The sequence below is a fragment of the Lampetra planeri genome, chromosome 28, assembly GCF_965212315.1.
Source record: "Lampetra planeri chromosome 28, kcLamPlan1.2.h2, whole genome shotgun sequence".
Classification (NCBI taxonomy): domain Eukaryota; kingdom Metazoa; phylum Chordata; class Hyperoartia; order Petromyzontiformes; family Petromyzontidae; genus Lampetra; species Lampetra planeri.
The window spans coordinates 4,863,773-4,890,594 of NC_136134.1; the positions used below are offsets into that span (position 1 = coordinate 4,863,773).

At 45.5% G+C, this 26,822-nt stretch overlaps 1 protein-coding gene and 1 non-coding gene across 2 annotated transcripts in view; one reads left to right on the top strand and one right to left on the bottom strand.

Annotated features, from left to right (window-relative positions):
* VEPH1 (ventricular zone expressed PH domain containing 1) overlaps positions 1 to 26,553 on the bottom strand; it is a 187,999-nt gene extending 161,446 nt beyond the window's left edge. Inside the window, exon 1 of the mRNA XM_078607698.1 lies at positions 26,339 to 26,553. The gene's annotated coding sequence lies outside the window, so the exon portion shown is untranslated. The remainder of the gene's footprint in view (positions 1 to 26,338) is intronic.
* On the top strand, positions 17,785 to 17,857 carry TRNAG-CCC (transfer RNA glycine (anticodon CCC)). The gene has a single exon. It is a non-coding gene; the product is annotated as a tRNA-Gly (tRNA).
* Positions 26,554 to 26,822: the final 269 nt, after the last annotated feature.

Sequence of the window (26,822 nt, forward strand, 5' to 3'; positions counted from 1 at the left end):
AAATTCACTAACACATGGAATGGACTTCTTATTTATTTTTTACAATAATGTCTAATAGTGTATTGTATTACATTGCTCTGTTTTAACTTTTTTAACATTTCTTGTTTCATTGTATGTAATGGTAGAGATTAGGGATTAATAAAGTACAACCATAACCACAATCATATAAACAGACATCTATGCATTGATTTATATGAAGACAAGTCCATATATTGTGGCCAAGGTTTAGCAAATTGTTGTTTTAATTTACATAGCAATTTTTTTATAGCAATATATTGGGGGGGACATTTTGAGCATATTTAAATATTGGGGGGGGGGGCTGTGTGTGTGTGTCCAATATATATTATAATTACGACCTTGGGTGGATCACACAGATTTGTGAAACTCCCAGTCACTGACGGCCTCTTAAGTGGTCAGTAGGCGGCGGCGCAACAAATGGGTTTATGAAAAACATCTGTGCGTGTCTCTGAATGCCATCTCCTTGTCCTCAAGGCACGGGTATTAGCGAGGTCCTCCAATTCGTACCAAAGACAGAGTGACAGTCGGAGTGGTTTTTTCCCCACCGCGGAGATGGAGCTATGAAATCAGCTCACTGCCAAGTGTTCCGTGGATCGGAGCAAGAGCTGAAAGGTGCACCAAGAAGCGTGCAAAAGGTGCATGCATGGCATTTAAAAAAAATCTAGATTGAAAACGAATTTCTTTCGAACTACTTTTTGTGTTAAGATTGTTGTCCTTCCCCCGTACCTCCCATTGGCATGGTTGGCTACGCACGGTGCGAAATAAGTTCAACATACATACACACTTGTCTACACTAAGGTACATAATGGGAAACACATTGACTGAATAATTTACGCAAGTTAGGCACATCGTATTGACTGCGAAGAAAATATAGGAGAACCTCGGAATGGCACATCATGAGAAGAAAAATGATGGCTGATGGACGAGACTGTTACTGGAATAGCAGCCAAGAAGAATGCGTGCCCAAGAGGACAATCGCCACGGTGTGCAAGCGATGAGTTCAGCTCATGTCCAGGAGCAAGACCAACAACAACAACAACCGCCATTCTTTACTAAGTGGCGGTGCCGTCACCACGACGCTTGTGCCAGGCTAGGTGCACGTTGAGGCCACGTGAAGTGTCGAACGCCCGCTGGCATGAGGTCACGGAGCAGACCCAGCAGGTGCCACGGGTCGACTGACTGAGACGACTGACTGAGATGACCGAGACGACTGGCTGATGCACTGTGCCCCCTACTGTGCCAACTCGCTGTGCTTTAGCCACCCGGCGCTCCGCTCGTTGTTGACAAACAGGTCGCAGTATCACACGACCATGAGGGATGGGGATGACACGGGGAAGCATTCATCCAGCAGTGGATCGATCATGACACACTATGATCTTGGCGACACATCACAAGTTGATACTTGGTATTATAAAGTGAGGAAGATTTAGAGAAACACAAGCATTTTAGACCCCAAATTCATACCATCCCTGACGGACGGACACACGCAGATCAACGTGTCTGAAACGGAGACTTTCGCGACCAATATTATCAATAGAAGATGTTTTTTTGGTTAGAGCACGTAAATATAAATGTGTCGTTAAATACTCTTAGGTTTTTTCGGTAAAGTCACGTAGGTAAAAAAATAATCATCATAAAATAATAATAAATGAAAAATAATGCAATTAAATAAATTGTGATTATTTTTTAACCTACGTGACTTCACCGAAAAAACCTAAGAGTATGAATCCTTGCAGTCACGAAAGCTTCAAATCTGTGTCGTTAAACCCACCACCACCCGACACAGCCATTTAGTAAGGTTTGCCACCGAAGCAGAACGTGCCAATTCGTTACTAGTGTAGTGGTGATACGCGCTGGGGTAGGGATCGTGTGTCAGCGCGTAGTGATTGGCTGTGTGTGTTGGTGACGCGCGCTGACGGTGAAGGATCAGGGGTCAGCACGGGGTCATGGGTTATGTGGTAGTGATTGGCTGTGTGCCGGTGACGCGCTTGAGAGGGAGTGATCGTGTGGCAGCGCGGCGTGATTGGTTGTGTAGTGGTAACACGCGCTGGGGAAAACGGATCGTAGGAACAGCGCGTCGTGATTGGTCAACTAAGGAGCGATGCTCACGTCGAGGTCCGCATACACTCCGTCTCCCGTGAGCGGGGACTATATAAGGGGATGCGCACAGGCGCACGGGGAGGGAGTACCAGCGAAGACTGAAGACGGAGGAGGAGGCGTTACCCTGGGACCCGGGGCCGAACGTCCGTGAGAGGGCCGGCTCGTGGGACTCAGAGGTTGTGGCCCACGCCCAAGCTGGGGTGGGCCTGTAGGCTCCACGGACGTTACGGGGTCAAGTGAAGTGTGTGTAGCCAGAGGAATAGAAGCTACACGAGTCAAGTGAAGTGTGTGTAGCCGGAGGAATAGTAACTACACGTGTCGAGTGAAGTGTGTGTAGTCCGATGAATAGAGACCACTCGTTGTATAGTGACAAGTCAAGATTTAATAAAAAGTGTGTTACCCGTCAAGGAGTTTCCTGCCGTCATTCAAATACTTCACTAGTACAGCACACCGGTGTGTTGGAGAGTTAATCCACAACATTCACGATTCGAGAACTGCTTTACCCTCCAACCGCGACGGAGTGCTGAACTGGTGTAACGAACTGGCACGCTTTGTTTCCGCGACAAACCCTCACTAGCTGGCCGTGTCGGGTGGTGGCGGGTTGCGACGACACATTTATATATCCACGCGACCTAACTACCTCCCCCCCCCCCCCAAAAAAAAAACCTCTCTCTTATGCACGCATCTGATGGTTCGCGGGCTACCCGTGGTTCAATCGAGAGAGCAGGTTGCCGTGTCCATCGCCGGCCTCTGGACAAGCGGGTTGCCACTCTCCGTGGGCACACCGGGGGGGGGGGGGGTGCTAGCTGACTGGGTGGTGGTGGAAGAGGGACGCATGACCCACCACATGTGCTAAATGTATAATTCACGCGCCGGAGCGCTGCATTCTCTCTCCTCCCCCCCCCCCAAATCGCGATGGTTACCGGGCCGACGATGCTGGAACAGCGAACAATGCTGCCATTATTCAAGCCCGGCTCAGCTTACGGCCGCCGCGGAGGACCGAGGATGCATGCACGCACGGACATCGGCAAAGGCACAGGCAGAACAAGGGCAGCCTACATACGCAGAAGCAAAAGACAACGATCCCCCCTGCCCCCCAATCTGTAGCCTGCATAGGCTGCTCGGGCAAGTGCTGTGATGGTGCACGAGAAGGGTTGTGTCACTGGTACCACGTCCGACCACCTTTGTCTTGCCATGTGTGACGCTTGCACACCGCACGTGTTACTCATTTGAGGTTGAGTCGACCTAGGGGAAGTCCAGGACCGGTTCATACGTGGATACATTTTTCGCTGATGTTGGCCGTGGCTGGGAATTGAACTCTCACGTTAACCGCAGCGCCACTGCTCCCCACTAATGTAGGCACAAGCCAAAGACAAAGGTCCCCCGTGTAGCCTTAACATAATGCAGGGGCAAGTGCTGTTAGCGAGCACCTATGAAGGCCGGAACGGTCTCCCCAGTGGCGATGTTTACACACCGCACCAGGTACTCATTTGAGGCTGAGTCGACCTAGGGGAGGCCCATGATTGGTTCAGATAATCGTCACCGGTGTTGGTGGCCGTGAGCGGGAATGGAACCCGGGTTCGCCGGGTTCGTAGCGCAGCGTAGCGCTAAGCACTACGCCACCGCTCCCCGCTCACGCAGGCACAGACACACACCCACGTGTCTGTCGTGTACTCATGCGCACGTGGACATTGGAGAGAACAGCCGTGACGTTGTGGTGACAATCACCACAGCACCTATGCCAGGCTAGGTGCATGTCGAGGTCACGCATGCGTACATGCTCTAGTACACGTTCTCGTGAAAGCACGGTACGAACATGCACAGCCCATTTAGTCAATCCACTGCTGGATGAGGGCCTCCCTCGCGCCATTCATACGCTGATTGTTACTTGACTATACTTCACCGCGCTGGTCCGTGCTGGTTGGCGATGATTTGCCGAACTCACCGGCTTTTTGTGCGCGGCGGTCACCTATCCAAGGACTTTCCAAGCTCAACAGCTGCTTAGCATGTGCGGTGTGTGGGGGTCAAACGAGCTCCAGGTGGTTTGTTCTTAGGCTCGTGCGTGCGCTCGTTCGTACAATTGTAATTCATGGCTGGGGTTACCACTGAATTCTTCATGAAACTGCGTTGTGTTTCTATTTTTGTTTAAATACGTGATTCACGTCAAAACCTTCGTGTGTCACATAGTCACGCAATCTAGAATGAAAACGCATTTCTTTATAACTGCTTTTTGTGTGTTTCGTTTGTTATCCTTCCCCGCACCTTAGATTAGCACGGTTTGCTACGTACGGTGTGAAAAAAGTTCAACATGCATACATACTCACGGAAGAACGATTATACAGGGACACTTCTACTTATGAACATTCGACTTACGAACTTGCAGAGATACGAAGAAACCTGTCCGTATGTCGAGTTGCCTGTTCGGACCGAGAGTCGTAAGTTCAACCGCCGCGCAAATAGATGGCGGTGGTGGCATCTACATCTGCAGAACGTGAAGAACCAATGGCATCTACATCTGCAGAACATGAAGCACCAGTGGCATCTCCATCTGCAGAACATGAAGAACCAGTAGCATCTACATCTGCAGAACATGAAGAACCAGTGGCATCTACATCTGCAGAACATGAAGAACCAGTGGCATCTACATCTGCATAACATGAAGAACCAGTGGCATCTACATCTGCAGAACGTGAAGAACCAGTGGCATCTACATCTGCAGAACATGAAGAACCAGTGGCGTCAACATCTACAGGAGATTATACAACTTGTAAAGCCATTCCCCGTGTCTAGCGTAGACGCCGTACAACAAGTTTGGAATCGACAGGAGTAAAGTTGGACTTGAGAACAAATCGACTTACAAACAGACCTCTGGAACCTAACTCGTTCCAAAGTAGAGGAGTCCCTGTATCTGAGTGTACCTAACATACAATGTATGCAGTGACATCATTTGGTCCAATTTCGATTGAAAGCTTTCGTGACTGCAGGGATTCATCTTCTTGGTTCTTTCGGTAAAGTCACGTAGAAGGGAAGTAATACATTTATAAAAATATAACATGATAAAATAATTCTCACGACGTTTCGGCCACAACGCAACTTTACCGAAAGAACCAAGAAGATGAATCATTTGGTCCACCACAGAGTTATCACGTTACACCGTGAGGGCACTTTACAAGAAGGTCCGTGTGCCGTATTGAATTTTTCCATGGTGGAATGCTTCATTAGGCCGAACACAGCTCGTTGGTAAGAAAGACCCTTTGCCTCATAGGCTTGCTACATTAATTAGGCAGTATATTACTTGCTTTACAGACAGTCTGGTTTATGTCTTTTATTTACGTTCCCAATATAAAGTGTTTACGTTAGGCTGCGTTAAGCTCGTTTGTAAGGAAGCCGCTGTTATTTTTCCCTTCATTGACAATCATTATTATTAGCATCCATGAATTGCCCAGTGAATAATTTGGTCAAGACTCCAGCACATGGTGACCTACTTTTTCCACGGAATTGCAATTAAGTGGAAGGTCTCTTGCTAAGGGCTTGTGCCGTCATCCCTTCTGCTATAAAGTGCACTACGTGCATTTAATTGCAAAAAAGGTTTGTTGCAAATAATTCATTTGTATCTCCTTGGCTAGCAAGTCGTTATCACATTCTCCAAGGTTACAAAGAATACTTTTGCCCCCCAATATATAAATTCAGTATTGTAGGTCACGTGTGCCTGTGGTCGGATTTGTATAACGTTATGAACTATAAGCACACACGTTTGTGATGTGTCTAACTTTCTGGAACATCCTATAATCCTGAGAATTCAGTCATTGATAGACTTAACAATGTATGCAGTATTAAATTTCGATTTAAAGCTTTCATGACTGCAGGGATTCATCTTCTTGGTTCTTTCAGTAAAGTCACGTAGAAGGGAAATAATAAAATAATAAAAATAAAACATTATAAAATAATTCTCACGACGTTTCGGCCACAACGCAAGCAGCCGTCCTCAGGTGAAGAACAGGTCTGTCGGGAAGACAGCGTCTATGCAATATTAGATAATCATCTTTAATTAAAAACGGTACTAAAGTGGTAAATACCGTTTGCGCTGAGTAGCCTACTGCATCTAAAGACTATCTTACAGGTGGGTTCAGCATTGGCATGTTTGTGTTTGAGAGGAAACCCCCCTCGCGTGTGGGGTGATACAACTCAGTGCAGAAAAAAATATCTGCATGGATCACATTAAGAATCTCCGAACCACCTCACAGATATGAATAATAAACAAGCTGGCAGGCCAGTCTATTGAGCTGCTAATCCAATTTTAGTAGTAATGCACATGTATAAATCACACTGGTAAACAGCGTAAATAATTGTTTTTCATAAGTAACACTCTCCTCGAGCATTTTGTTGCTAATTGCGCCACAAATAACACTGGTCTACAGCCAAAATGCTTCCGAAATAAATGCAGTCCAACTTTACTAATTCTGGGTCACTGTGGAAAGAAAATGATGTATAAAATTGTTGATTGGTTCTAGTTCGCAAGATATGCTACTGGGTCAGTATATACGACCCTTGACTTGGGAATGGCGGAGGATAAGTGAGTTATAAAGGGAAGGGATCTCAATTTAAACCAGAAATGACTAAAATACATCTTTGACTGGATCTATGAAACATATTCCTGCGGAGGGAGCTGGTAGGAACGTTGGGTTGATCGATCAATGGCCAGGGTCAACGGCGGCGTGGTGTATTCCGCAAATATGTCCGACTGTGAGGGCGGGCACAAGCCGGCGTGAGTAGGTTAAACGTTGAGTTTTATAAGGGCACCACGGGGTGACCAGCCCCCCCCACCCAGCCCCTCCCCAACCTCCCCACCCAGCCCCTCCCCACCCTCCCCTCTCCACCCAGCCCCACCCCTCCCATTTTTGGATGCACGACGGACGGACGGACACAATAATCCGCTGTTGGCTGGTGTAACCAGGAGGTTCCTACCAGTATAAATCTATTACTGGGTTTGGACAGTACTTGCTTTTTGAGCAAACCAATGAATGATGCAATCTGAACCTGGTATTGCATCATACATGATATTAATTGCATCATGTTATTCCTTGAAGTCATGGATGATGCAATCATAACTAGGCTTACATCCCTCTACTGAACAAATTGCCCTATATCAGCTCTATAAATCATACAGTGTCGTGCTCTCTTATTTGTCAGTGTTTGATTTTGCAAAGGGACACATTTCTGTGAAGCCAAAGTAAGCAGAGATGCTTCGTACTTGTGTGAACAAAGCAGATCACTTCTGCTATGTTTGTGGTGAAATGACTTTTGCATCACAAAAGCGTAGTATAACCACTATGGTTAAGAAAGCCTATCACCTTTATTTTGTTTGAAAAATTGGAGATCATGACAAGATGTGGGGACCCTGCACATATGCTGCAATACTTGTGCAACAAATCTTCGCCAGTGGCTGAACAGGAAAAGGAAATGTATGCCTTTTGCAGTGCCAATTATTTGGATAGAGCCAACCTATCATATCAGCAATTCACTTCTGCATGGCGCCTCCAGTTGGGAAAGGTGTGTCAAAGAAGAAAAAGTGGACTGTGCACTATCCAGACATTCCATCAGCTATACGGCCAGCACCCCACGAAGAAGGACTGCCGGTTCCTGATGCACCAGAATCATTCTCACTTGAGTCAGACGAGGAAGAGGATGAATCTTCTGGTCCTGAACCATCAAGGTCACATGACCCAGATTTTCTCGCATCCTCCTCCTGTGAACCACACCTCATAACACAAGGTGAACTGAAAGACCTTGTCAGGGTTTTGGAACTACCCAAGAGTAAGGCAGAGCTGTTGGGCTCCTGACTGCAGCAGTGGAATCTCCTTGCAAGTGATGTTAGGGTTTCCATGTTCTGTGACCATCAAAAGGATCTTGTCCCATTCTTCTTCATGGAAGGTGATCCTGTAGCCTGCACAACATCGATGATGTGATGGCATCCATCAACATTGTTCATAATCCAGATGAGTGGAGACTGTTCATTGATTCATTGAAGACGAGTCTTAAAGCTGTTTGGCTGCATAATGGCAATGTTTTGCTATCAATTCCGGTTAGTCATGCAGTCCATATGAAGGAAACCTGTGACAACATGAAACAATTTTTGAGGTGCATAAACTATGACCAACATCAGTGGCAGCTTTGGTAATTGTTGTTGCTCTTTTGCTTGGTCTGCAGACTGGATACACAAAGTACTGCTGCTGTTTTCCCTGCGAATGGGATAGTCGTGCGAGAGATTCCCACTACATCAAGATAGATTGGCCACTCCGACAGTCATTGGAGCCTGGGAGGAAGTGTTCAGCATCCACCACTTGTTGAATCAAGGACGATTTTGTTACCACCCTTACACATCAATCTGGGTCTGATGAGGAACTTTGTCAAAGCTGTGGACAAAACACAAGCAGCTTTCAAGTACCTCCATGGAAAATGTCCAAGGTTAAGTGAAGCTAAGACAAAGGAAGGTGTCTTTGTTGGTCTTCAGATTCGTGAACTTCTTCGAGATGATGCATTTGACAGTTCACTGCGTGGCAAGAAAAAGACGGCATGGAAAGCCTTCCAGTTAGTTGCAACACATATTTCTCGGAAACAACAAGGCAGACAACTACAGAGAGTTGGTGGAAAACCTCAAGGCATACAAAAGCCTTGGTAGCAACATGTCACTTAAGATAAAACATTTGCATTCTCATCTAGATTTTTTTCCCACCGAACTGCAGAGCAGTGAGCGACGAGCATGGCGAGCGATTTCACGAGGACATTGCAACGATGGAGAAACGTTATCAGGGCAAATGGAGCCCATCAATGCTTGCAGACTATTGCTGGACAGTGACAAGAGATGCTCCATTTGATGAATGCAAGAGACAAGCCAAGAAGCGCCGAGTAGACACTAAATACGAACTAGACTATGTACTTATATATACATAATAGTTTTTAGCTTTTTGTTTCATAATACATTTTATTTATATAACCCTTTTGCTGATTTTTAAAGTGTTACATGAACAGCGCAGGTGACATGTTATCATGTAAAGCAACCATAAGCACGTGACAAGACCTAGGTTTACAATATATGAGTAAAACTCTGTCTACACAATATACACAGACGTAAAATGTAAAAAACTTTAATATCTTGGGAACAGTAGCCAAACAGTTGTTTTAATTGTCATATTTGAATTCAGCACATCAAAATCCATAATAGACAGCACGTTTCATCTCTGAAGCAGACGACGTCTAACAAATTGTAGACCAGTGTAATATACGCAGACTTGGGCATTGGGGACTGTTGCTCGGATGTTGAGTTTCATTGCGAATGATTCAGGGATTTTGTAGTTTTTGTGCGTATTTGTGCAGTGTCCTCGGACTGGCAGGTGGACAAACGGGTGGGCAGATTTCCCGTGAATAACCTCAACAACAAAAATGCGTAGAAGTGGCTGGGTGACTCACGGAGGTAAAGCTGTGTTAGAGAGCTGAGCCAGCACCACTGAGAGCATGGTTTTGCAATCGTGGCAGCAGCCACTTATAACTGAAATGTGTTTGTATCAAGTCTTGGGAGGACGATGGTCTAAGCCCAGTCACCAGTGACTGCATGGGACGACCGCTTCATGCAACCAATCTACTCCCAGCTCTGCAAAACGCAAATGACGTACTTAAGAATACAGCAAATAATTGACGTATGTGGTGAAGCACTGGTATTTTGTTTGTCGTGGGTCTTTGAGATGGCCGGGTGGGTCAGAGATCAAGATTGCTGAGCTGGCACCGCTGAGATTCTGGGTTCGAATCCAGCGAGGCGCCTGTAAGTCACCCGAATTCTCGAGTGCAGCGAGTTGACGTTTTCAGCCAAATCGGCAACGATTGCACCCATAAAAAACATCACTTTCTGTTTGTTATTTAACTTAATTTGGATAAATTCCAGCTCCGATAATTAAAATGTTGACTGCCATGCAATGGAAATAGCCATTTGCAGAGCGGGTGGTGAAATGCTCCTCTGTTGACCAGAGGGGTAATTTTAAAGGCATCTCAGAGGTAAAGTGACAGTCGTGCAATCTATACCATGGGACCTTTGTTGCCATGCTAATAGTATGAAAAATAAGAATAGGTTTTACCCTCTCTGGCAATCAAGCAGGTGTCAATTTGTTCAAACACCAAATAGACACAATCTTTCAAGGAATCAAGTCTGCATTAACCTGGTGTAGGCCAATCAGTTTCAAAGAAAATGCGTATATTTAATTATCAGAGCATGTTTGTTTGAATGTTCACCACAAGTACGTGTTGTTCATGCAGACTTGATTCCCTGCAAAATGTATCTATTTGGCGCTTGAACAACTTAACACCTGCTTGATTGCCAGAGAGGGTAAAGCTGATTCTTGTTTTTCATGGCCGTACAATGTTTTGGAGAGTTCGAAGCTTTGGCGCTGACATGCAGTGGCAGTCCACGTGACCCGGTTTGCATTGTCAGTCCGGCTATTATGCTGTCCAGAATGTAAGCAGCGTATCGTATTCTGAAGGCATTTGCATCTCTTTTCGGTCTGGAATGTATGCATTCCACAAGACTTCCTCTGCAAAAGACACAATGGTAAACTACAGAATTGTACTCTGACATGCCCATGTCCACAATGTATGTTTTGTGCTGCTACCGGAGAGTATGCGTCTTTGACATTCTATAATGGTTTGGCTGTTATCGCTTGAACATTCTCCCGGGATGAACCCCATCTTGCCAGGTCTCAGAAACTAAGCAGGTTTGATTGAGCCTGGGTAGTGCTTGAATGGGTCAACATCATGCACAACAAGGTAGTCACAGATGGCTGCCCAGCTCTGCAGTGAGCAGCAGATGGCAACATCCGTTATTGTACTGTGCTTCTATGCTCCTGTGGCTACGCTCCACACCTTCACGAACCCATACTGACCAGCGTGCTGTCGTTCGGTCGCATAAACCCCCACAATCCACGCAGCATGTGGAGGCTCTCATCTAGCAGTGGATCGACAAAAATGGTTGTAAATATAAGCATGGATTCATGCCTGTTGAGCTGTGGCTTTGTGGTGACAAGCGTATTTTACGATTCCTCTGATTCAAGTTGAACAACGCTAATTTGATTCCGAACTTGACCGAGGCTTCCGTTTGCTAAGAAGTAAAGGTGCAGCACTGCAACTGCTCGATAACATCAGTCCTGGGGAAAGGGCCTCTACTAGAGGGAGCTCTAGAGGGCCCCTCGAGGGTTCTTGGCCTACTCTTCCACACTGGTCAGACGTATGTATGTATGTTACTTGCTGACCCGCCCATACTGGGCATCTGTGGAAAAGAGCTTCATAGCTCATTGGATTCCTCCTGCAGTTTAAATAAAAATGATTCTCATTCTGTGTACGTTGAACTTCTTTCGCACCGTACATAGCCAACGGCGCTAATTAGACAACTTGGAATATGTGCGGGTTACACACACTTTAACTCAGTTTACCCCACACTTTAACTCAGTTTACCCCACACTTTAACTCAGTTTACCCCTCACTTTAACTCAGTTTACCCCACACTTTAACTCAGTTTACCCCACACTTTAACTCAGTTTACCCCACACTTTAACTCAGTTTACCCCTCACTTTAACTCAGTTTACCCCACACTTTAACTCAGTTTACCCCACACTTTAACTCAGTTTACCCCACACTTTAACTCAGTTTACCCCACACTTTAACTCAGTTTACCCCTCACTTTAACTCAGTTTACCCCACACTTTAACTCAGTTTACCCCACACTTTAACTCAGTTTACCCCACACTTTAACTCAGTTTACCCCACACTTTAACTCAGTTTACCCCTCACTTTAACTCAGTTTACCCCACACTTTAACTCAGTTTACCCCACACTTTAACTCAGTTTACCCCACACTTTAACTCAGTTTACCCCACACTTTAACTCAGTTTACGCCACACTTTAACTCAGTTTACCCCACACTTTAACTCAGTTTACCCCTCACTTTAACTCAGTTTACCCCACACTTTAACTCAGTTTACCCCACACTTTAACTCAGTTTACCCCACACTTTAACTCAGTTTACCCCACACTTTAACTCAGTTTACCCCACACTTTAACTCAGTTTACCCCACACTTTAACTCTAGTTTACCCCACACTTTAACTCTAGTTTACCCCACACTTTAACTCAGTTTACCCCACACTTTAACTCAGTTTACCCCACACTTTAACTCAGTTTACCCCACACTTTAACTCAGTTTACCCCACACTTTAACTCAGTTTACCCCACACTTTAACTCAGTTTACCCCTCACTTTAACTCAGTTTACCCCACACTTTAACTCAGTTTACCCCACACTTTAACTCAGTTTACCCCAGTAAACTGCGGTAAAGTGAGGATACAGAAAGCGAACCTAGGTCACTCAGAGGGCAACGAAGTAAACTAAACTATAAAACATTATTTTTTATTTTACCAGATAAAGCCCACTGAGCTATGTAGCTCTTTTGCAGAAGCGACCTGGCCACAAATGATAGCCCATCGAAGTGGCTTATCGCGTGGACATTTTATAGCAAATCCAACTCCTCTAAACGCACGTTGATTCTAAATGTGGAGAGAAAAACCAGAGGGAAATCTTTCGCGACCACGGGGAGAACGTGCAAACTCCAAATATACAGCAGATGTCGGGGTCGGGATCGAACCCACGACCTCCTGTATCCCAGGCGAGGTAGGTAACATCTCCTAGCCACCGTGATCATGGTGATGATGATGAGAGACACGCAAACTCCAAATATATAGCAGATGTCGGGGGTCGGGATCAAACCCACGACCTCCTGTACACCAGGCGAGGTAGGTAACATCTCCTAGCCACCGCAATCATGATGATGATGATGAGAGGCACGCAAACTCTAAATATACAGCAGATGTCGGAGTCGGGATCGAACCCACGACCTCCTGTATCCCAGGCGAGGTCGTTAACATCTCCTAGCCACCGTGATAATGATGATGATGAGAGACACGCAAACTCCAAATATACAGCAGATGTCGGAGTCGGGATCGATCCCACGACCTCCTGTATCCCAGGGGAGGTAGGTAACATCTCCTAGCCACTGCGATCATGATGATGATGATGAGAGACACGCAAACTCCAAATATACAGCAGATGTCGGAGTCGGGATCGAACCCACGACCTCCTGTATCCCAGGCGAGGTAGGTAACATCTCCTAGCCACTGCGATCATGATGATGATGATGATGAGAGACACGCAAACTCCAAATATACAGCAGATGTCGGAGTCGGGATCGAACCCACGACCTCCTGTATCCCAGGCGAGGTAGGTAACATCTCCTAGCCACCGCGATCATGATGATGATGATGAGAGACACGCAAACTCCAAATATATAGCAGATGTCGGGGGTCGGGATCAAACCCACGACCTCCTGTATACCAGGCAAGGTCGTTAACATCTCCTAGCCACCGTGATGATGATGATGAGAGACACGCAAACTCCAAATATACAGCAGATGTCGGGGTCGGGATCGAACCCACGACCTCCTGTATACCAGGCGAGGAAGTTAACATCTCGCCAGCCCTGCAACTTATTTCCCACGCCACTGCCCGTGGAAGGGCCTCCGCTAAAAGGAGCTCCTGGCAGAGGTGGTAGTATCCACACCCTACCCCTACACACACGAACTGTCGATCAACTGTGGTGTACCTAATGATACGTTAGGTACACTCCGATACAATCGTTCTTACGTGAGTTTGTGTGTTGAACGTCTTTTGCCACCGTGCGTAGACGATCATGCTCATCGAAGGACAACACAATTAACACAAAAAGCTGTTCTCAAAAAATGAATCGGTTTCGACCTTACAGTGTCTCATCAGTAGCCAGACATAGCGCTAGCCACGCTTAGTCCAGCACGTTCTGTTGTGATGGACTTAATAGGTTCTCGCTAACTGCACTTGTCTCAACCGTCAATTACATAGCTGCGGCCTCATTGTACTTTCATTAATTCGTCCAACAAATATAGTCCATGATAATTTCCTGTTGGTGATGATTGTGCCGTACGCGACGATTGTCCGTGTGCTAATACGCAACTCGAATTGAGAGAAAAGTTGCTATTATAGTAGGAACTTTTCTCTCAATTTGAGTTGCTCCAGATATTTATTTAGGTAGGTAACCGTCTCCTAGCCACCGCGATATTTATTTATCTGGAGCTGAGATCAGCTTGCATAAAACGATCGTTTTCTCACATGTCGTTGATGCAGCTACTCCATGCCAACTCTGCAGTATTATTCCACCAAGTCAAAACACGTCAAGCACACACACGCGCGAGACGTGCAATGTCGTTAATGCCTAGGTCACGACTTTACATTTGCCCTCTTGGTTGCGTCACTCCGCACACCTACTCAGAATTTTCCGACAGCCACAACGGAGAGCGAAAATGCCGTGGCTTCAACGTGCAGGCCACAGTCCCTCCTTGACAGCTGCACGTAGCCTGTGGTTCTCAAGTGGAATTATTGAATGTTCGAAAGTGCGTTCACGGTAAATCTCTCCTAAATGCGCAACTCCAGATAACCAATCGCGTCGTCGGTGAGAATGTAAAAAAAAATCTAAACACGCGGGCATTGCGTCTCCTGCAGGTATCCGTCTCCACGTAAAAAAAACAAAACAATATCTTACGCAACCCATCGGCCGCACGGCAAGCTTGACTCTGCTGATAAGACACTTTCTTTCATGAAACCAGTCCAGGGTATTGCTTGCCTTGAAACAATCCTGCTGAAATTGTGTGTTCCCCAGAAGGCCGTGCGGCTGATGGTATTTGACATTTTTAAAAATGGTTTAAGTATAAATGAATGTGTGAAGGAAGACGAATTGTCCGCTCATTTATTTTGCTTTCTAAATGTGACGTGAATCCAACATTGCCACGAATGAATAGTCTACAACTGTTCGTTTTGATCAAACAAAAATAACATCAAAGGGCAATCAAGTGCAGAGGCGTTGTTCTTTTCGCGATTGATTTCAATATTCGAATATAAATTTACGTGCAATACACGCGCCGTGAAAAATGTGCTGAAGTTATTTTATCGCCTTGTTGTCAACTTTCCTCGCCTCTCTCTCCTCTCCTTATTTGCCCTCTCGCTGCCTGCAGTACAGCACACACGGCTAGTCCATTTCACGCCTCACATTAATGCATGTTTTCACACGTGATGAAGTTAACGTGAGACAGGGTTTCTTTGACCATGACCCCACATCACCGTAACCTGGTGTGATTGTGTTTCACAGTTTTATATTTAAAAGTACGTCACCAATCTGTGAAGGTCTGCCATGTAAAAACACGTACTCGTTTTAATATGCTGTAATGTTATTTTATATACATAGAGTATATTTAATTAAACACTTTCTGTATATGGATGGATGGATATATACTGAGTACAGTATATTGTACAATTCCTTAAATCATCAAATGTTTTGACGATATTCCGTGGGGAGTCGTGGTTCAATCTTGATTTGAAGCTTTCGTGACTGCAGGAATCCATACTCTTTGGTTCTTTCGGTAAAGTCACGTAAGTAGAAAATAAAATAAATCACGACGTTTCGGGCTCAACACCATCATCAGTAGTGGTGCAGTCATTCGCACACTGCACTGTGAACCCGGTGACCTGAGTTAGATTTCCAGCCACAGTTAGTACCAGTGGCATTAGTGATATTCACATCTATCCTGGGGCCCCCTCTATCAACGCGCGCAAACCAGATAGATAAAATATGGTCATACAACCTTCATGTCTGACACTGTTATTCATTTATAATTGTATTTCTATTATTTTTTTTATTATCTTTATTTTCACCTACGTGATTTTACCGAAAAAACCTAGGAGTATGAATCCTTGCAGTCACGAAAGCTTCAAATCTAGAACTATTATTCAACCTTCAGCCCACCAGCAGATTGACAAAGGGCTAGAATGTATAATTATAATAATGTATTCTTTGGGTAATTCGGTAAAGTCACGTAGATATAGTAGGTTCAAAGAAAATAACAAAAAACTACGACGTTTCGATCGCAACGCAAGCGATCGTCATCAGGCGACTGCTTATTTAGCGATTGAAACGTCCGAGTTTATTGTTATTTTCTTTGAACCTATCTACGTGACTTTACCGAAAGACCCAGAGAAGATGAATTAATGCAGTCACGAAAGTTTTAAGTCAAGATTATAGTTGTGGTTATTATTATGTGTGCCATTGCCAATAAATACGACACCTTGTATATCTGGACATCAAGGCCGTAGCCATGGAGGGGGTCTGGGGGTCCCTCCCCAGAAAAAAAAAATCTAAATTTGAAAATGAATTTCCTGCCTAAAATATAAAAAAATTCACTAACACATAGAATGGACAATAATGTCTAATAGTGTATTGTATTACATTGCTCTGTTTTTTTTACCTTTTCTTGTTTCATTGTATGTAATGGAAGAGATTAGGGATTAATAACGTACAACCATAGCCACAATCATATGAACAGAAATCTATTTTATAGCAATATATTGGGGGGGGGGCATTTTGAGCATATTTGAATATTGGGGGATGGGGGTGTCCTCCCCAATATATATAATAATTACGGCCTTGCTTGACATTATGTAAAACGAAACGTTAATATGCTGAAGCTACATTTTACATATTTATAATAAAACAATTCGGCATCAACACAGGTCAGGGTTTTTGCAAGTTGAAACCTTCTAATGAACAAAGTTCATCATAAATACCCGTGTCTGCCGTGGTCAGCAACTTGCGGTGCATTTATGCAGCTCACTGGGAGTGAGTGAGCGGGGGGGGGGCGGTGGAAATCGAAAGTGGTGGTATCGCAGATGCAATTGCTGTGAAGCAAACACGATCAATGAGAAGCGTGTAAAAGATAGCGAAAACTGTGGCTTAGGAACCGACAAAGCTTATGGAGTGTCCGCCCAGGCTGTAACTCTGCTGCCAAGGCCATAAAGCACTGGTAATTGGCAATTACAGGACTCGATGTCAAACATTACCTCTGTGTGACTCATCTTTATCACTTCATCGTTGGTCCCGTGAGGACGATACCAAAGTTGCGAGCGCTCGTGGTCGTATTTTCGCCCTGCACACGGGCAGCGTAACCCCCCGGCACGGCTGTCAATCCGGCCGGGTGACTCGACGCTAGAGGGAGCGGCTCGCACATCGGAAAGTTTGCGAGTTTGACTCCTGGTCGGGTGGGAGGGGTCGACTCAGCCCATCATCCCACCAGGGTCGATAAAATGAATACCAGTTTGTGGTGAAGTCAACGATGGAGAAACTCACTACGGTCCTCGACTTGACTTTTGGTCATCAGCGTTGCTGTGGCACCTTCTGAGATTTTTAAATCCATTATATTAAGTTCGCTTGCTTGCTTGCTTGCGTGCTTGCTTGCTTGCGTGCTTGCTTGCTTGCTTAGGACCGTGCAAATCTTTCGCTCGTTTTTTAACCCACTTCACGTGATCCAATCGAGCTGACATTTTCCACACAGACTCGTTGTGACAGACAATTCATGTTCGTGAAAAAAAATTCCCAAAATTTTACACTTTTTAGGCAAAATAAAAATATTTTACATATATTCAAATATAACTCATTCATCGCTTTGGCTGAACGTCACAGTATAAGAGCCCAGAGCGTAACCCCTCCACAGGCCGTGGCGGAGTAGCGCAGTTGGTAGCGCCTTTGCTTCCCATGCCAAAGGTCGCGGGATCGATCCCCGCGTCCTCCACATGCGAATATATTTTTAAATCCTTTATATTAAGTTCGCTGCCACGCATATAAAGGATTTATAGTGAAAAACTTTGTTTTTACGGGTTTACTTGTTTTTCGATTTAAAGCTTTCGTGACTTGGTTCTTTCGGTAAAGTGACTTTACCGAAAGAACCAACAAGACCTTCTGAGATGTTTAAACACAACCATGAAATCACTATGTCTTCACAATGCACTGCAATGTGTTTTGTTGTTTAATGATTTACATTACCCTGATTATCCTAATATGGTTGCGTACAGTATTTTGGTTTCTCAAGATACACCTGACGTAGAAACATCTGCAGACACAAAATGTCATCATGCCTTGACACATGCCGTGCCAAATGTCGGATTTGAAAAAACATTACACTTGACAAGCAATTTATAAGTGAAAACCCTTCCTATCTGAGGGCTTCACAAGCACATGCGTAATATATTTTTAGGTGCTAGGAAGAAGAGCTATTTCCATAAACATCCCCTAGTTTATATTTTCCCTTTAAAGACCACATTGATGAGATCTTAACCCATTGCAGGTGATTTAATCATCGGCAGTACGTGAATACGCAGCACTAAAGTGCGAACCATGCATAGAACATTTACTCTCAACAGGTATCCACTACGATCAAATGTAACATGCTCCGTTCCTTTATTCGCCAACAATGTCCAAGCTCTCCATGGCTACCCCACGATGGTATGTGCCCACGACTCGACTGCAGTCCACAGAAATATGCCAGCCTCTGGCTTACAAGCTGCTCATTCAAGCGTGTAATCTGTCCCGGTATGTGCGCGTGCGCGTGCGTGTGTGATGCGTGCAGCCACGGGGCAGCCCTGCCAGCCCTGAATAGACTCTGCTCGTGCATTCACATGGCCCTGAGTTAATGTTTTGGGAGGCAGGAATTTGTATTAATATGATTATACTGGCCCAGGGCGAAGAAGTCTACCTTTTAGTTTTAAAGGAATGTGCATAATGGATTTGTACAGCGGTGTGTTTGGAAAGGCATCCGTGGTGCGTTTGCAGAGACGAAATTAGAGCTGCATGGAGTATTGCATGAAGCCTTCGTGACTGCAAGAATCCATACTTTTTGGTTCTTTCGGTAAAGTCACGTATGTAGAAAATAAATCACGACGTTTCGGGCGCAACACAAGCGTCCGTCATCAGGTGAGAAAGCTTGCTTTCTACCTAAGTGACTTTCCCGAAAGAACCAAAGAGTATGGAGTATTGCATTGTTTATGCAGGCACTTTCACAGGCCCCTATGACTGTTAAGGCACTTTAGCAATATTTCATAGATAACAGAGGCTATGGCCAAATCACAGGGAATGTACCCCAGTCTCGTCACATTTCGGTAACTAAAGATGTTTGGGTCTGGATAGTGCCTAGGTGAATAGAGGCGATTGGAACATTAATAAACTTTCTCATTGTTTCAGCTGCCGTGCTGGGATATCAAAGCGGCTACCTCTGCATGTATCGCGGTGGTCCATTGTGCAAACAATTAGACCACAGCATCATTCAGCAGCAACCACAGAGCCGCTAATATTGAGAGCCACTTTGAACGGGAACGTACAACAAATCACACGGGCATGATTAAATGTGAGAGCCAGTGCTGTGCACGTCCTGGCCATGTCTAACAAACAAAAAGAAAGACTAGATTTGAAGTTTTCGCGACTGCAAGGATTCATACTCTTTGGTTTTTTTCGGTAAAGTCACGTACGTAAAAAATCATGATACAGTAATTTAATACAGTAAATTTGCTGTGACGGTTCCACCTGAAGACGGAAGCTTGTGTTGCCTCCGAAACGTCGTGATTTAATTTATTTTGAATTTTTTACCTACGTGACTTTACCGACAAAACCAAACAATATAAAAAGAAAGACCCCCCCCCCCCCCACGTATAGTCGACCCTAATAGACCAACAGTTAAGCAGCGGTGAAGGTGCGGTAACGTACGTGACAGGCACGACTCAGGGGGCTTAATTTTTCACTTGATATCTTCCAGAACGCTGCGAGGGGGCCGGCCTGGAGTAGGGATTATCAGCGCAATGCACGACCACTAGAGTATGTGTAGTGGGTTAAATTCAGGCGCACACTGGACTTTAGAGGCAACACTATTTATTAGCTAACACAACAGGTAACACTTCACATAACGACTTAAGGTGGTAGCCACCGTTCCTAACTTAGCTAACCCACGGGGGGCACTACATCACTGGATCAAGACAGCCCAAACCGCTGCCTGGTCCACTAGCAGAGACCGGAGAGCTTCATCCCAGAGATGACCCAGCAGACCAGCCCTGCTCTCCGTCCACACCCCGCTTATAACCACTCCGGCGTGGCCGGCTCCGCTCCAGGCCACGCCCCCCTTCCCGATCCTTCTGGAAGGCCCGAACCCCAACCACGTGACCCCCCCTGGGGCTCCTGTCACCCCCCCCCCCCCCGTTACCCGGTCACGTGTCCTGTTGGGTTCAAGCAGAGTGTCACGGCCCGACAAGACCCCGTGACACCTGCCTACAGCCCCCATACCGAGCCAATACAGTAATTCAACAAACATACATATGTAGTGTCGTTCTACTACACTACATATGTACGTATGTTGAATTTATTTCGGACCGTACGTAGCCAACGGTGCTAAATCGGAGGTGCGTGGAAGGAACAACAAACTACACACAAAAAAAACAGTTCGTTTTTAAATCAGTACAAGGTATCCCTGTTCACAATAACAAACCTATATTATTGTATCCTGTAAAAACTGAGTAAAAGTTTGGAACCAAAATAATTACGCAAATATAATCATGGCAAAATAATTATCAGAACAGCGTTGCGGAATGATACAGCTGAAACGAAGCACTGATACGACTCTACGTGGGTGCATTAAGGGGCCGTCCATAAATGACGTCACGCGATTTTGGACGATTGTTGACCCCCCCCCCCTCGTCACATGGCGTCACAAAAAGTCAGACCCCCCTTAAATATGACGTCACAAAGCTCTGCCCCCCCCCCAAAATAAAACATGCCTCAAATCGCCTTAAACTATTGTCATTGTAGTGCGTATTTAATGTGGCGCTGCACTCTGATGTTGTAGGAGAAAACATTTATTAAAAAGTATATTTAATTAAGTAGAACGTGTTGTCCATATTTATTTAAAGTTGCGCATTTTGATGTGACGTCACATTTCTCAAACCCACCTCCCCCCTCGTCACACATCGTCACAAATGTCTGACCCCCCCCCCCCAGGTGCGTGACGTCATTTATGGACGGCCCCTAATGTCTTGTAACCACGAAGGATGCGACTGGGCAGTTGAAGGCAGTTAGCCTCCAACAACTGCTGAGGGTAGAGGAACGACACTCAGAACAAGGAGTGGAGCATTAGGCAGATACAACGCAGCAATGTGGCACAGGTGGTGCATCTGCCGGTCATCTCAGCCAGTCGACACATGGCACCTGGGTCTGTCCCGTGACGTCCTGGCAGCAGCGAGCCTTCCACACGTCACGTGATGGTCACAAGTTGCACCCAGCCTGGCACAAACGTCCTGGTGACGTTACCGCCACGTGGTGATTGTTGTCACTGTAACCAGTGTGTTCATTTTCAGTGTTCATTTCTCGAAATAGGTACAAAGTTGATCTTGTACCATGTTATTCCCATAATGAAATGCAAGGATATCCGTGTGCAGATACCCCAGTATTAAACGTTGTCAGCAAAGCACACATGAGTTACGATGGACAACGTTTTATGAATAGAGTGTTAAAAGATATAATACGTGAATTGAGAGTGGTAGGAAATATGCAGAGGCTTTAAATTAAAATGTTGCTATCTCAATTTGTTCCCCCACAACTAAAATACCTTCACGGGGTATTTATAATTGGATCGCCCCGATTATATTGTAGCCAATCGTGGCAGCAACTTGCTCAAACATAACTCCAAATAAAAGTCGTCTTGGTGTTATGATGTAACGCACATTCAATTATCGCAGTCCCATCTTTTACTAAACAAATAAAAATACAACGATAAACTAGGCTCAGATTTTATGAAATAACCCCATAACAAACATTGGACTGATCGAATCTCAGGTGGCCCTCATACCTGCAATATGATATTCCCATTATTGTCTGTAAACATAGCACTGTACATTATACATTTCCAATTAATTATGCTACCAAATCACCCACAATGTGGCCGAATCATTAGATCTCAGAAGCTAAGCAAAGTTGCGTCTGGATAGTGCTTGGATGGGTGACTACCATGGATAAAATAGGTGTTATAGGCTGCTGTGGGTCCAGGTTGCAGGCATCAGAGAGTAGTGCTGCAAAAGCCATTGTTCGATTGAATTATGTTCCAACTTCTATGCCCCCCGCCTTCGCCAACCCACACTGAACGGCGTGGTTAAGTATGGTCAAATACATCCCATGAATGCCATGCAAGGCGTGGGTAACCCCTCATCCAGCAGTGGATTGAAAAAAGAGCTGAACGTGTACGCATCCAATTTTAATGGGATTTGTTGTATCGATTTTCCAACGATTTGCATATATACATAACCGCTGGTCATTTGCATTAATGCGTTGCAACCCCATTGATTGGCGTGGCATGCAGTCTTGATACTGAGACGCCCTGATTTACTCTCATCTCTAAACTCTTGCTTGATCCTCACCACAATTTCACAACGCATGTAATCATCTCACTGCACTAACTTTCTCTTGGTTATGTTTAGCAACGATGTTAAAAAAAATAGGTCATAAAATATAAATGAGCGCTGAGTAACAGATTCACAGTAGAAGGCGATTCATGCAGAATGGATGCCGCTAGATCTTCACGAAAAATGTTGATGGAGGGCAAAGTCATGAGCAGAAGAGTAGAGATTTCCCAGGATTTTAGATAAATTGATAACCTATTATACAGAAGGCCTCCTCTTATCCGATTGGCATGGTTGGTGACGTATGATGCGAAGGTTGTAGAATCCATGAAAACTTCTATTATCCGTGGCCCTATTCTTCCTATATCTGTGATTATCTGCAAGTATTCCCATCCTGCTTTGCAAATGTTTGTAGATAAGAGGAGTTCGACGGAATATTAACCCCTTACCTGCAATTATCTGCGGAATTTCCCCTTCTGCTTTGCAGGATGGCTTCCTACTATCCGCAATTTATTTCACGGATGAGAGGAGTTCATTAAAAAAGTAAACCTATTATCCACAATTATACACGATTTTTTGCAGCGGATAAGTGGCGTAATATACCAGATAACCCCCGCGGATAATAGGATCCTGCATATTTTGTCCCGCACATCACCGCAGGTAAGAGGAGTTATCCGTGTAACATCGCCTCGATAGATTTGACTGGCAAAAAAACGTGTTTGTGACTGAGAAATCTGTGGCGGCATGTGACTCGGGTCTTGCGTTTCTGGTTTTACAGTACCGGTATGGGGAAGTAGGTCAATTGAAATGTATCACATACCATCGCGGTGTAGTGACAGGGGCCACGTGGCTTTTAATTACGCGTCCTCAGGCGGAGGCACCTAAAATGGAACTACCGCTGGTCCACTTTGAATGCCAATCGATAGCTGTACGATGATTTCTCTCGATAAATTAATTACTGAAAGTGACCGGGTGGCTCAGAGGGCAAATGCCACGCGGATGTCAGTGAACCAACGCTGCCGAGATCCCAGCTTCAAGTCCCCTCGCTCTGAAAGTGGCAGCGTGTCCTTACGCTCTTTCAGAGGTCAGTCATAATCTCCATCGGTAGTCCTGACTTTGGAATGGGTGAACGTTCCATGTTCCATGGCAAAGACCAATCTATCTCATGAATTACAACTTTAACTTCCCACCGATTGGATTCCCGACCACGTGATGCTTGTTTTACAATCCGTAACAATGGCAATTGGTTACCCACGAAAGTCTCGCTGGTAAGCCTCACTGAGTCCCAAGACACTTTTTTTCATGAGGGTCCTGCATTGAGATGTTTGGCCAATTCCATTTCGAGTGTTTGTCGTGAGGGTGGAAACTGAAGTTATTCAGAGACAATTAACACACAGACGAGGAGTTGCAAGGTCGCATACATAGATAATTATATGCACAAAAACTCAATGTGGTATTGTGGACCAAATCTAGCTGTGGACCATACTTATTGTTGGACTGCCATCGTCAAAGCCCAAGCAGGAGTGTGCCTACAGCACCTGGTATGCGCCGGTGGTCACTTGAACACCTAACCAAGCTCGACCTTGCATTCCTGACACTCGGGGAGATCGAGCACGTTCAGGTTTTTTTCTTCTTGGTTCTTTCGGTAAAGTCACGAATGTTCAGACCATTCAGACGCTGTCTTCTCGACAGACCTGTTCTCCACCTGAGGACGGCTGCTTGCGTTGTGGCCGAAACGTCGTGAGAATTATTTTATTATGTTTTGTTTTCATTATTTTATTATTTCCATTCTACGTGACTTTACCGAAAGAACCAAGAAGATGAATCCCTGCAGTCACGAAAGCTTTAAATCGAAACACGTTCAAGTTGATGTGCAGGAATTGAACTCACAGGCTCATGATTGGCAGTGGGCATCTCTACCAGCTGAGCCAGAGTACGTTGCCATGACACGTATGTATTTTTTAATAACATCATCACGTGTGATGAGTTAATTACATGAGAAACGACTGACTTAGCAAATGAATGAAACCCTTTCAATCACTGCTTGCATCGTTGTGCTTACGTATATGTCATTGAGAGAAATCGACCAAGTCCACAAGTGGAAGGAGACACGAGATACCATCTCGTGCAGGTGAACATTTATTTTGCATTATTACCTTGCCCTTAGTTCCCAAATGAGCCCCATCGTTCTGTGGAGCCACATTCAGCCAGCACGCAAGTATAAAAATGCGATACTGTAATAATAGCAACCTACTACTGCATGCGCACTGCCTTGTCGAGATAAAGAGTGGAATTAAGCAACCGTCAAAAAGAACGAAGGGAAGAAAAAAAAACATCAACCGCCTGATCTGTAATAACAAAAGAATGTGTTTTTAAAGTGACCACAACAGTTTGTTTAAGATGGGCTTAGAAAGCCACGTGATTTTTTTTTGTGGCAGGAGGAATGCGCATGGCCCAGACCGCAAGCAACAGTGAATTGTTGCATACATGCATACAAAAAGAACCCCCGTGTAGCCTTAACAGACTGTAAGGGTAAGTGCTGTTAGCGAGCACCTATGAAGGCCGGCACGGCACACAAGGGGGTGGGTGGCCAACACCACGCCCGACCGCCTTTGTCTCCCTAGCGGCGATGTTTACACATCGTACCAGGTACTCATCTGAGGCTGAGTTGACCTAGGGGAGGCCCAGAACCGGGACCGGTTCAGATAATCGTCACTGGTGTTCGCCGTGAGCGGGAACCGAACCCGGGTCGGTCAGGTTCGTAGCGCAGCACGCTAACCGCTACACTACCGCTCCCCATAATACACACACACACGCGCACTCACGCGTGCCTTTGCGCACGCACAATCATACGATACTTCGTACGATATTTCCACGGCACGGATGGCAAGTGCTCGTCCACACGTGCTCGTGTGATGTGTACATTTTTTAAACGATGCGCATTAACTTATCCTTCCGTAAAAATGTTTGTGCGATATTCATGAATAAAAATAAACACAGCCCTTTGTCAATCCACCAAAATATTGGATGAAGGCCTCTCCCACGCTGTGTTGATCGTAGGGGTTCATCGACCATACTTCATCGAACTGGGCAGTGCGGGTTGGTGAACGGAGGGACCGATCACCCTTTCAGATATCACTTGCTTGAATTTGTCGTGGCTGGGAATCTGAGGTCTCGTGGCGTTGCAGTGCAGCGCTCTGTGGCTATCACTCCACCCACCCCTTCATGCTACAATGTTTAAAATGCTAATGTATGCATTATCAGACCGTGAAATCATTCAAATCCAGCCGAAACTATTCTACTCGTAAGTATGTCAGCAATTGACTGGCACCGTGAGATACATTTAAGGTACGTGACATCTTGGACAACATTCATCATCAGATTAATGCCAATGAAGACAACTGCTCCTGAAACTTTTCTTTGTCTGTCGGGGAGTGGTTTCTAATCTCAAGTGGCGAAAGTTTGCTGAAATAACACATCCACCGAGGCTGCGTGTCACAATATAAGCAGTAACACACAAACACGCACAAAACGTGGCGCTGACGAATGCCTACTCGGGGTAGTAATAGGTCACACGTAAACACGTTCAATAACGCAGTCGATACAAACACGCATTGCCAAAGTGCAATAATTAAAACGAGCAATGCAAACGCATGCAATGAATTGGGGGGGGGCGATGTGTATGATCTCCCTCCGAGTTCCTCTTCCGAGGGGTGAATCCACACGCCGTACGAGGCGGCATATGGTCCCATTCATCGCCAGGAGAGCAGCGTAGACTACACGAAGCGATACACACACACAGAGCGAGCCACTCACTCAAACACAGACACGAACGGCCTTACCTGCGAATGAGACCGAACGGATGGATATCGGGGGTGGATTTAGGGGGGGGGAGGCTAGAAATTAAAAATAAAAGTTAGCACGTCTTGCCCGGAGCCTCAGCCACGTTCATCTGCATCACGCAAAGAACCCACGCGCCGCGCAGCTCCTGATCTCGCCACAACCCACACGCTCACACACTCGCACAACGCACACGCTCACACACTCGCACAACGCACGCGTGCACGCCCGCACTGTGGACCATTCATGGCAGTCACACAATGCAACCGCCCCCCACCCCACCACCCCATCCTCCTCTCTCCGCTATTGTACGGCGGCTTCCCAGCAGAATGCTGACCTCTGAAGGGGAGGCGGGGCCGCTGCTGCTGCTGCCGCTGTTGCTGCTGCTGCTTAGCCTGGCACGAGTTAATAATGCATCGCGCCGAGAGTAAGAGCTTGCATTGCCTCTGTTTCACCGGAGCCGCGACACAAGTAATTTGAGTAGAA